Consider the following 12,089-nt stretch of genomic DNA (forward strand, 5'->3'; position numbering starts at 1 on the left):
CGCTCCCGCCTCTCGACCCTCAGGCGGGTGATCGAAAACAGCCCGAAAGTGGCAAGCAAACTCCCCGTAGTCCTCCAACGCGGCACCTCTCTCGTTCCACACCGCTTTGGCCCACTCCAGGGCTCTCTCACAAAGGCAGGAAACAAGGACGGATACCTTCTCCCGCTCTAGTGGCGCCGGCCTGATGCTGGAGAAATACAGCTCGAGTTGGAGCATAAATCCCTTACATCGCGCTGCCGTCCCATCAAACACCGGGGGCCGGGATATCTGGATCCCTCCAGGGGCTGGTGTGTAGGTGGCTTTTGACCAGCTGGTCTCGAAAAATCGGGTCCTCTCCTCTCCAGGCGTTCTACTACCTGAAGACCCGATCCATCGCCTCCCCCAAGCTGGCCAGCATCGAGGAATGTTCCTGGACCCTTGCCACAACTCCAGGCATGTGGTCTTCTCCTGCTGACTCCATTCAGCGGGTGAGTGATTCTGTGACGAGGTGTGAATGAAGGAGTCAGGCGCAGGAGGTAAAACAGTCCAGAGTTTATTCCGTTTACATAAATCAAACGCTCCCAGCGTGAAAACGAAACTAATACAAGGGAAAATGTTCCACCTTGGCAAGTACAAATAGAAGAGTAGCTCAACCGAGCTACTCGCTCTCACAATAAACAATCACTCACAAAGACAAGGGGAACAGAGGGAACACTTATACACATACTAATTAGGGGAATGAGCACCAGGTGTGTGTGATTGACAAGACAAGACATGACAAGTGGAGTGATGAGAATGGGATCGGCAGTAGCTAGTAAGCCGGTGACGACGAACGCTGAAACCTGCCCGAACAAGGAGGGGAGGCAGCGTCGGCGGAAGTCGTGACAAAGTTAAACATTTTCCGTGACCGAAAGAAATGTCATAAACAGAGCTGACAGGATTCCATATTCTACATGTCATATGTTACATAAAATATTTTAATCTAAACGTTTTGTTCGCATTATAATGTGTCTTATGTTACCGTTCCTTCCCTTTCTTTAGGCTAAGCTACACCGGCTACAATTGCTTTCTATGAAACCTGAATGCACTATGTAACTAACATTTACAGCAATAACTACACATTCTAGCTTTAACAATAACACCAATAATCAATACACATACAGTACCAGTCAAAACGTTGGACACACCTACTCATTCAAGGGTATTTTCTATTTTTTACATTGTAGAATAATAGTGAAGACATCAAAACTATGAAATAACACATATGGAATCATGTAACAACCAAAAAAGTGTTAAACAAATCATATATTTGAGATACTTCAAATAGCCACCCTTTGCCTTGATGACAGCTTTGCACACTCTTGGCATTCTCTCAACCAGCTTCATGAGGTAGTCACCTGGAATGCATTTCAATTAACAGCTGTGCCTTCTTAAAAGTTAATTTGTGGAATTTATTTCCTTCTTAATGCGTTTGAGCCAATCAGTTGTGTTGTGACAAGGTAGAAGGTAGAAGATAGCCCTATTTGGTAAAAGACAAAGTCCATATTATGGCAAGAACAGCTCAAATAAGCAAAGAGAAACGACAGTCCATCATTACTTTAAGACATGAAGGTCAGTCAATACTGAAAATGTCAAGAACTTTTAAAGTTTCTTCAAGTGCAGTCGCAAAAACCATCAAGCGCTATGATGAAATTGGCTCTCATGAGGACCGCCACAGAAATGGAAGACCCAGAGTTACCTCTTCTGCAGAGGATAAGTTCATTAGAGTTACCAGCCTCAGAAATTGCAGCCCAAATAAATGCTTGACAGAGTTCAAGTAACAGACACATCAACTGTTCAGAGGGGACTGTATGCATCAGGCCTTCATGGTCTAATTGCTGCAAAGAAACCACTACTAAAGGACACCAATAATAAGAAAAGACCTGCTTGGGCCAAGTAACACGAGCAGCAGACATTCGACCGTTGGAAATGTGTCCTTTGGTCTGGAGTCCAAATTTGAGATTTTTGGATCAAACTGCCGTGAGACGCGGTGTGGGTGAACGGATGATCTCCGCATGTGTAGTTCCCACTGTAAAGCATCGAGGAGGAGTTGTTATGATGTGGGGTGCTTTGCTGGTGACACTGTCTGTGATTTATTTAGAATTCAAGGCACACTTAACCAGCATGGCTACCACAGCATTCTGCAGCGATACACCATCCCATCTGGTTCGGGCTTAGTGGGACTATCATTTGTTTTTCAACAGGACAATGACCCAACACACCTCCAGGCTGTGTAAGGGCTATTTTACCAAGAAGGAGAGTGATGGAGTGCTGCATCAGATGACCTGGCCTCCACAATCCCCCGACCTCAACCCAATTGAGATGGTTTGGGATGAGTCGGACGGCAGAGTGAAGGAAAAGCTGCCAACAAGTGCTCAGCATATGTGGGAATTCCTTCAAGACTGTTGGAAAAGCATTCCAGGTGAAGCTGGTTGAGAGAATGCCAGGAGTGTGCAAAGCTGTCATCAAGGCAAAGGGTGACTATTTGAAGATGTCACAACCTGTACCTTGTCCCACCACACTGGATTACTGACCTCTGCCTGCCCTGACCCGGAGACTGTTTGCCATTTGCCCTGCTGACAGCTGGTGATTCTTTACGTTGTGTTGTTGGGGAGAGATGCTGATAAAGATCTCAACTGGTGATTTGGCTGGCTGAGGACTATTCGGCGGGATTTTTGAAAATTTTGAAATAATGTTTATAGATGATGAAATTATGAAAAATATTAATAACTTTCCACCCATGAGGCCACTAGAGGGCGCTTTGGTCATTGACTGCAGGAATAGGTGTTAAGTTCCTGAGAGCCGCATGCAGCTCACAAGCTGCGCAGTGACTGCCAGTGGTAATCCTGCTATTCTACACTTTGCCATGAAGCTGAGAGAAAATGTAGCAGGATTAATGCACATTTCCTGCTATTCAACACATTTTGCCATGGCTTATGTCATGTTCATATGCTATCTGAGCAATGCCGGCTTTAGCCTTTTGGTACCCTAAGTAAGTTTTGGTTGGGGGCCTACCGATCTGCCACCGGATATAATAATAATTGGGTTGGGGACCCAGGGCACATGCCCTGCATGCCTGTCAGTAATAAGGCCCCGACTACCATGGTGTGCAGAGTGAGAGGCAAATGCAAAGGCTATTTGCATAACTGAGGGGGCAGCACAGAACTATGGATAAATAGACCAAATTACATTCTGCGTGATGGAACTATGACGACAACTTCCACAAAGATGGCGGGTTTAAAAAGAAACATAATATCCTCAGATGCCATTAGCAGTCATACATCATTCAGAACTAAGCATGAACTTCACATAAGCACGTGGACCATAATAGGATACCATAAATGATGTGAACATAGTTCCTCGCGGTAAAATACCTTGCATGTCCGCAGTAATAATAAAACAACACTATGTTGTGTGCTTAAAGAGATTCTCTGTACTTCTGTATACTTTTTAGCCAGTAGTACTGAATGTAGCGCTCAGAAGCCAAAAGTGGTCCTCAGAGGCCAAAAGTAGTCTGCTGTGTGTGCATGATGAGGCTCTTGCTAGCTCTCACACAAATGCCGAGGGGCTGAAGCTCATTAGTTGAAGTCGAATTGCTAGGGGGCTGGCCCACGTGGAGGAAAATGTAGGGAAAATGGCAAAGCACATCTTCCAGAAAAACAGTCGCTTTCAAAATAGGGGTTTTGTGGTTAATTTAGGTAAGAAAGAATGCTATCTGACCAAAAGTATGTGGACACCTACATCTCATTCCAAAATCATGGGCATTAATATGGAGTTGGTCCCCCCTTTGCTACTATAACAGCTTCCACTCTTCTGGGAAAGCTTTCCACTAGATGTTGGAACATTGCTAGGGGCGGCAGGTAGCTTAGTGGTTAAGAGCGTTGTGCCAGTAACCGAAAGGTCGCTGGTTCTAATCCCCGAGCCGACTAGGTGAAAAATCTGTCGATGTGCCCTTGAGCAAGGCACTTAACCCTAATTGCTCCTGTAAGTCGCTCTGGATAAGAGCGTCTGCTAAATGACTTAAATGTAAATGTAATTGCTGTGGGGACTTGCTTCCATTCAGCCACAACAGCATTAGTGTGGTCGGGCACTGATGTTGGGTGATTAGGCCCGCAGTCGACGTTCCAATTTATCCCAAAGGTGTTCGATGGGGTTGAGGTCAGGGCTCTGTGTAGGCCAGTCAAGTTCTTCCACACCAATCTCAACAAACCATTTCTGTATGGACCTTGCTTTGTGCATGGGGGCATTGTCATGCTGAAACAAGAAAGGGCCTTCCCCAAACTGTTGCCACAATGTTGGAAGCAAAGAATCATCTAGAATGTCATTGTATGCTGTAGCGTTAAGATTTCCCCTCACTGGAACTTAGGGGCCTAGCCCGAATCACGAAAAACAGCCCCAGACTATTGTTGCTCCTCCACCAAACTTTACAGTTGGCACTATGCATTCGAGCAGGTAGCGTTCTCCTGGCATCCGCCAAACCCAGATGGTGAAGCGTGATTCATCACTCCAGAGAACGCATTTCCACTGCTCCAGAGTCCAATGGTGGCGAGCTTTACACCACTCCAGCCTAGGCTTGGCAACCCATTTCATGAAGCTCCCGACGAACAGTTATTGTGCTGACGTTGTTTCAATGTTGCTTCCAGAGGCAGTTTGGAACTCGGTAGTGAGTGTTGCAACCGAGAACAGATTATTTTCCCGCGCTTCAGCACTGAGTGGACCCCTTCTGAGCTTGTGTGGCCTACCACTTCGCGGCTGAGCCGTTGTTGCTCTTAGACGTTTCCACTTCACAATAACAGCACTTACAGTTGACCGGGGCAGCTCTAGCAGGGCAGAAAGTTGACGAACTGACTTGTTGGAAAGGTGGAATCCTATGACGGTGCCACGTTGAAAGTCACTGAGCTCTACAGTAAGGCCATTCTACTGCCAATGTTTGTCTATGGAGATTGCATGGCTGTGTGCTTGATTTTATACACCTGTCAGCAACGGGTGTGGCTGAAATAGCCGAATCATCTAATTTGAAGGGGTGTCCACATACTTTTGCATATATAGTGACATTCTGCTCATAGATTATGCATTATGAACTAGTGTATTGACATTACATCTCAGCATGCTCTTAAAGTATTGACCAATACAAATGAAACGTGTGAATTTCCAGTAGGGCTGAGCCAACGGAGTCCAGACGGTTTGCCACTACTGAGCCACCGGAGTTGAGAAGTAACGCCTCTGCCAAGTCTCTTGAGTACTTCCCTACCCCTATGTCTAGAAGAAACTCCAGTCAAAGCAGGAGACCACAAACCACTAAGTGAACAACTGTGAGCATTTGCTTTGCATTAAGGAATAGTGCTGAGTATCTTAACTAGTTGTGTGTAGTACACGAGCCCCTTGACTGTTATACTGAAAATACAACCCAGCTTCTCATGACATACCTTGAAGTTATACCTTGTTTCTCACTTACCTAGAATGTTGTTGATTTACCAAGGTACTTTTTTCATTTATATTATTTTCTAGAGCAGCTTAGCCATGCTAATGAAACTGGTAGAGAAACCAAACTTGCCAATCTCATCTCTTTGAAGATGATATACATGTGTATTAATATGTAATAAAGTTTTTTATTTTACAGCAAGATGACAATAAAACCTTAGTATTGCTTTAAAGGTGCAATATGCAGAGATCGCTCCTCCATTTCCTGGTTGCTATAATTCTAATAGTTTGCCTAATTTCAGTTTATGTGACAAAACAAGCAAGAAAAGAAAAAAGGAGGTTTACTGATCTTTGTTATATCCCTCAGATATAGGACAGACAGTTTTGAACAAACTTCCTTTAGATTTTTTTAGGGGGCTATCTGTTGTTCCATGAAGGGAAACTGTTATCAGTGCATTTGTATGGGCTAATAGCAGTAAGGCCAAAAATAATTGTTTCCTATATTTCAAGGGGTCTTCAAATTCTAAATCACTGTCACGGATTCAGCCGAGGCTGCTCCTCCTCCTTGCTCGTGCAGGCTTCGGCGTTCGTCGTCCCTGGAGTACTAGCTACTGCCGATCGATGTTTCTGTGTTTGTCTTGTTTAGTCTTTATTGTGTACACCTGTTTCCCATTATGTTGTATTGTATTCCCTATATTAACCACTGTCTCTCATTGGTTATTGTGTGTGATTGTTCTTTGTCATTCCGGCAGTTGCTTTGGTGTACGGGTTATTGTGTTTTACTCCCTGTTTGGAGGTTTGTTGTTTTTGTACTCTATTTACTGTGTTCAGTAAAAGTACGTTGCCAGCCGCTCTGTGTCCTGCGTTTGACTTCGCTGACCGCATACACGTCGCGTGACAGAATCACACACCACGACATGGAGTCAGCAGGATCGGCGGTGCCAGCTGGATCAATGGAGGAGCGCGTAGCACAACAAGCGGCCATGATCCAGGCTCTCGGCACCGCCATGGAACGGGTGGTGAACACCATGGAGCGATGGGAAAGAGGAGGTTTGCCCACACCTCCTCCGACGATACCACCACCATCAGCTACACCCATCGCTTCACCTCCAGGGTCCAGTGGGATTCGGCTCTCGCTCCCGAGGGCTTATGATGGCACAGTGGCCGGGTGTCAGGGTTTCCTGCTCCAAGTGGAACTCTACCTGGCAACCATCCACCCGGTGCCCTCGGGATACGAGAGCATGTCCGCCCTCATCTCCTGTCTGTCCGGCAAGGCGCTGGAGTGGGCCAACGCTGAGTGGGGGGAAATAGACGCCGCTACAGTCAACTATGCAGAGTTCACCCGCCGCTTCAGGGCGGTGTTCGATCATCCCCCAGAGGGGAAGGCGGCGGGTGAGCGTCTGTTTCACCTCAGACAGGGGAAGAGGAGCGCGCAGGAGTTCGCACTGGACTTCCGGACTCTGGCTGCCAATGCGGGATGGAATGAGAGGGCCCTCATCGACCACTACAGATGTAGCCTGAGGGAGGACGTGCGTCAGGAATTGGCCTGCAGGGACACCAATCTAAGCTTCGATCAGCTGGTGGACATGTCGATTCGCCTAGATACCCTGTTGGCTACCCGCGGACGTCCGGAGTCGGGGCCGTCCATTCCATCCCCCAGCACTTCCGAGCCGAGCCCTATGGAGCTCGGGGGTGCTGGTGCTAGGGAGACCAGGAGAGAGACCAGGAGAGAGGCCGTCCCCTGCACCAACTGTGGCCGCAGAGGACACACTGCGGGTCGGTGCTGGGGAGGGTCTCCTAGGAATCGAGGCAGTAGGCAGCGCACTGATGAGTCATTCCAGGTGAGAAAGCACCCAACTCACCCAGAGCTTTCTGTTGCACATATGTGTATTAAAGTTGTGTTTCCCGAGGTTTCTCCTCACTCCCAGCAAAAGGCGTTAGTAGATTCAGGCGCAGCTGGGAATTTTATTGATCGCCGGTTCACGTATAAGTTAGGGATTCCTATTGTACCAGTTGATGTGCCCTTCCCCATCCATGCCCTAGATAGCCGCCCTTTGGGGTCGGGATTGATTAGGGAGGTCATAGCGCCACTTAAAATGAAGACGCAGGAGGGCCATGAGGAGATTATACGGTTATATCTGATTGATTCTCCTGCGTTTCCCGTGGTGTTGGGGCTTCCCTGGTTAACATCTCATGACCCCAACATGTCATGGCAACAGAGGGCTCTCAAGGGATGGTCTGATCAGTGTGTCGGGCGGTGTGTAGGTTTTTCCGTAGGGGCAACGACGGTGGAAAGCCCGAACCAAGTTCCCACCATGCACATTCCACCTGAGTCTCCAGATCTCAACCCCATAGAAAATCTTTGGAGGGAGTTGAAAGTCCGTGTTGCCCAGCGACAGCCCCAAAACATCACTGCTCTAGAGGAGATCTGCATGGAGGAATGGGCCAAAATACCAGCAACAGTGTGTGAAAACCTTGTGAAGACTTACAGAAAACGTTTGACCTGTGTCATTGCCAACAAAGGGTACATAACAAAGTATTGAGACACTTTTGTTATTGACCAAATACTTATTTTCCACCATAATTTGCAAATAAATTCATTAAAAATCTATTTTTTTCTGTCATAGCTGATGTGTACCTATGATGAAAATGACAGGCCTCTCTCATCTTTTTAAGTGGGAGAACTTGCACAATTGGTGGCTGACTAAATACTTGTTTTCCCCACTGTAAAAGCACCACATGCATAAATGCATTTGCGATCACTTTTGATAATGGTGTTTTCCGCTAATGGAACATTGGCGCTTATAGCCTACTGCCGTGTGCACATTGCTGCGCTTATAATGTGAAGAAATAGCCTAATAGTTTATCAACATTTTAAGCTAAACGTTCTGATCTGTTGCGTCAGCCACATTGCGTAAAAAATGTATTTTGATGCTAGTGGTTGTATTAATTTGGGATCTATCGCATCCCACAACTGTCCCAGACTATGTTTGGAATATTTATTTCTCGCACAGACTAGAATAGGTCGACCTTTGTACTATGGGGGATAGTAGATTGACATAGGCTAGTGCTTTTGCTGTTTGTTAGGCCTACTCATCTTGTTGGCTGACGAAAAGTAAATGTGGATAGTTCCAATATCTTCAATATGCACTTCGGAATTGGATAAGGACGCGCGCAGTTTCATCCCCGATTTGTCTGTCTTCACATGTAGCCTGTGAGAAAGACCCGATCGCGTGATGGAGCGCGCAGCACTCAGGGAGAAGGGCACAACCGCCACTGCCCGCAAAAGGCATGGATGATTTTTAGGGTGCATTACGGCCACACAAAGGGGATGCCGCTGTGAAATTCTGCTTGTCAAATTGTGAATGAGTGACTGATGTAGTGTGTACAGCCTGCGCAAAAAATCTAAGCAGAGCTTGTGCCTTTCAAGCGACTTTTTTCAAATCATCATTAGAGTCGCATCATGCAGCCTTAAAATGTATTAAAAATCAAAACATATAGCCCAACATTTGTATCACAACTAAAGTTACATAAATAACTCTAAATTAAGCATATAGGAATACCTATTTCTTTGTTAACCGCTCAACACAGAATAGCCACATGTGCGCACTCCCTCAAATCCTTTGGAGAAAATATCCTTTCTATTTTATTCAGCTTTGTTCAATTGTATTCTTCATACTATAAAATAATGCCATGGAATTCTAAGCAAATCTTGTCTGCTAAATGAACTAGTGTAGCCCACAGCCATTTGGCATAGCCAGATCAGGACCTAACATAAGGAAAACTCAGAGTATGCTATTCTGTTCTTCTGAAATAGACTACATTTTCTTCGTATCATGCTTCTTTAGACCTGTCTAAAATAAATTAACGGTCAAATAATTAACGGTAATTTACCGTGAGACCGACAGTTATTTGCTTGACAATCTCCGGCTGATGAAATTTCGTGACCACCACAGCCCATGCCCTGAGTCACTGGGTCGGAGCTGAGACAGCGTGAACTTGTTGTTTCTCAAGTCTCTGGATACTCTGTAAAAAAACTGCTCACAGTTTTCAATGATAGGCCACACTGGGCAATTCCATACCCAGTAACCATTTGAACACTTAAATCCCACAGAGCCTCCTACCTTCCCATCAATCTGCTGAACTCCCGAATCACCTGTTGAAACAGTAGAATTGCCACTTTGTATGTTTTTTTTATTTAGCTCTAATGTGAATGCAAATGTCTGAATGTGAATACCAGACCTGTTATAACTCACACAGGACATGTTTTGTGATCTACCATTTTCAACATTGTCAGTCATTTTCTTGCAATGTACAGTGGGGAAAAAAAGTATTTAGTCAGCCACCAATTGTGCAAGTTCTCCCACTTAAAAAGATGAGAGAGGCCTGTAATTTTCATCATAGGTACACGTCAACTATGACAGACAAAATGAGGGGAAAAAATCAAGAAAATCACATTGTAGGATTTTTAATGAATTTATTTGCAAATTATGGTGGAAAATAAGTATTTGGTCAATAACAAAAGTTTCTCAATACTTTGTTATATACCCTTTGTTGGCAATGACACAGGTCAAACGTTTTCTGTAAGTCTTCACAAGGTTTTCACACACTGTTGCTGGTATTTTGGCCCATTCCTCCATGCAGATCTCCTCTAGAGCAGTGATGTTTTGGGGCTGTCACTGGGCAACACGGACTTTCAACTCCCTCCAAAGATTTTCTATGGGGTTGAGATCTGGAGACTGGCTAAGCCACTCCAGGACCTTGAAATGCTTCTTACGAAGCCACTCCTTCATTGCCTGGGCGGTGTGTTTGGGATCATTGTCATGCTGAAAGACCCAGCCACGTTTCATCTTCAATGCCCTTGCTGATGGAAGGAGGTTTTCACTCAAAATCTCACGATACATGGCCCCATTCATTCTTTCCTTTACACGGATCAGTCGTCCTGGTCCCTTTGCAGAAAAACAGTCCCAAAGCATGATGTTTACACCCCCATGCTTCACAGTAGGTATGGTGTTCTTTGGATGCAACTCAGCATTCTTTGTCCTCCAAACACGAGTTGAGTTTTTACCAAAAAGTTATATTTTGGTTTCATCTGACCATATGACATTCTCCCAATCCTCTTCTGGATCATCCAAATGCACTCTAGCAAACTTCAGACGGGACTGGACATGTACTGGCTTAAGGAGGGGGACACGTCTTGCACTACAGGATTTGAGTCCCTGGCGGCGTAGTGTGTTACTGATGGTAGGCTTTGTTACTTTGGTCCCAGCTCTCTGCAGGTCATTCACTAGGTCCCCCCGTGTGGTTCTGGGATTTTTGCTCACCGTTCTTGTGATCATTTTGACCCCACGGGGTGAGATCTTGCGTGAAGCCCCAGATCGAGGGAGATTATCAGTGGTCTTGTATGTCTTCCATTTCCTAATAATTGCTCCCACAGTTGATTTCTTCAAACCAAGCTGCTTACCTATTGCAGATTCAGTCTTCCCAGCCTGGTGCAGGTCTACAATGTTGTTTCTGGTGTCCTTTGACAGCTCTTTGGTCTTGGCCATAGTGGAGTTTGGAGTGTGACTGTTTGAGGTTGTGGACAGGTGTCTTTTATACTGATAACAAGTTCAAACAGGTGCCATTAATACAGGTAACGAGTGGAGGACGGAGGAGCCTCTTAAAGAAGAAGTTACAGTTCTGTGAGAGCCAGAAATCTTGCTTGTTTGTAGGTGACCAAATACTTATTTTCCACCATAATTTGCAAATAAATTCATTTAAAATCCTACAATGTGATTTTCTGGAGAAAACATTTCTCAATTTGTCTGTCATAGTTGACGTGTACCTATGATGAAAATGACAGGCCTCTCTCATCTTTTTAAGTGGGAGAACTTGCACAATTGGTGGCTGACTAAATACTTCCCCCCCCCCACTGTATATAAACTTCAGTGAACAGAGCAGTAAGTTTAACCCATGCTAGCTAGGGCTAGCCACTCGACAAAATCTACGGGCTTTTACAAAGGTCTCTGACCCGGTAAAGGTGCTGTTGTCTCTGGGTGTCTTTAAACCTGCTTTGGCTACTTGATTCTAAAACCTTATCCACTCTACATCGTCAGTACTTAGTTAACCTCTAAGAGATCTGACCCTTTTTTTACATTTTCGCCTAAAATGACATACCCAAATATACTGCCTGTAGCCCGGGACCTGAAGCAAGGATATGCATATTCTTGATACCATTTGAAAGGAAACACTTTGAAGTTTGTGAAAATTTGAAATTAATGTAGGAAAATATAACACATTAGATCTGGTAAAAGATAATACAAACAAAAAAACATGCGTTGAAATGCAAGAGAAAGGCCACAATATAATATTGCAGTATAGGCGCAATTTAGATTTTGGCCACTAGATGGAAGCAGTGTGTGTGCAAAGTTTCAGACTGATCCAGTGAAGCATTGCATTACTGGACTATTTTATATCAAGTCTGCCCAAATGTGCCGAATTGGTCAATTGATACATTTTCAAGTACATAACTATAGAGAACATACAAAAATGATATGGTAATACAAAATGTAAGTTTACACACTCCCAGGAATGCCATACATGATGGATCATTAGCTTATACACTAACTTTCACACATCTAGATGGCCGGGCGGGTGTGGAGCCACAG

The sequence above is a fragment of the Coregonus clupeaformis genome, chromosome 12 (assembly GCF_020615455.1).
Source record: "Coregonus clupeaformis isolate EN_2021a chromosome 12, ASM2061545v1, whole genome shotgun sequence".
Lineage (NCBI taxonomy): Eukaryota > Metazoa > Chordata > Actinopteri > Salmoniformes > Salmonidae > Coregonus > Coregonus clupeaformis.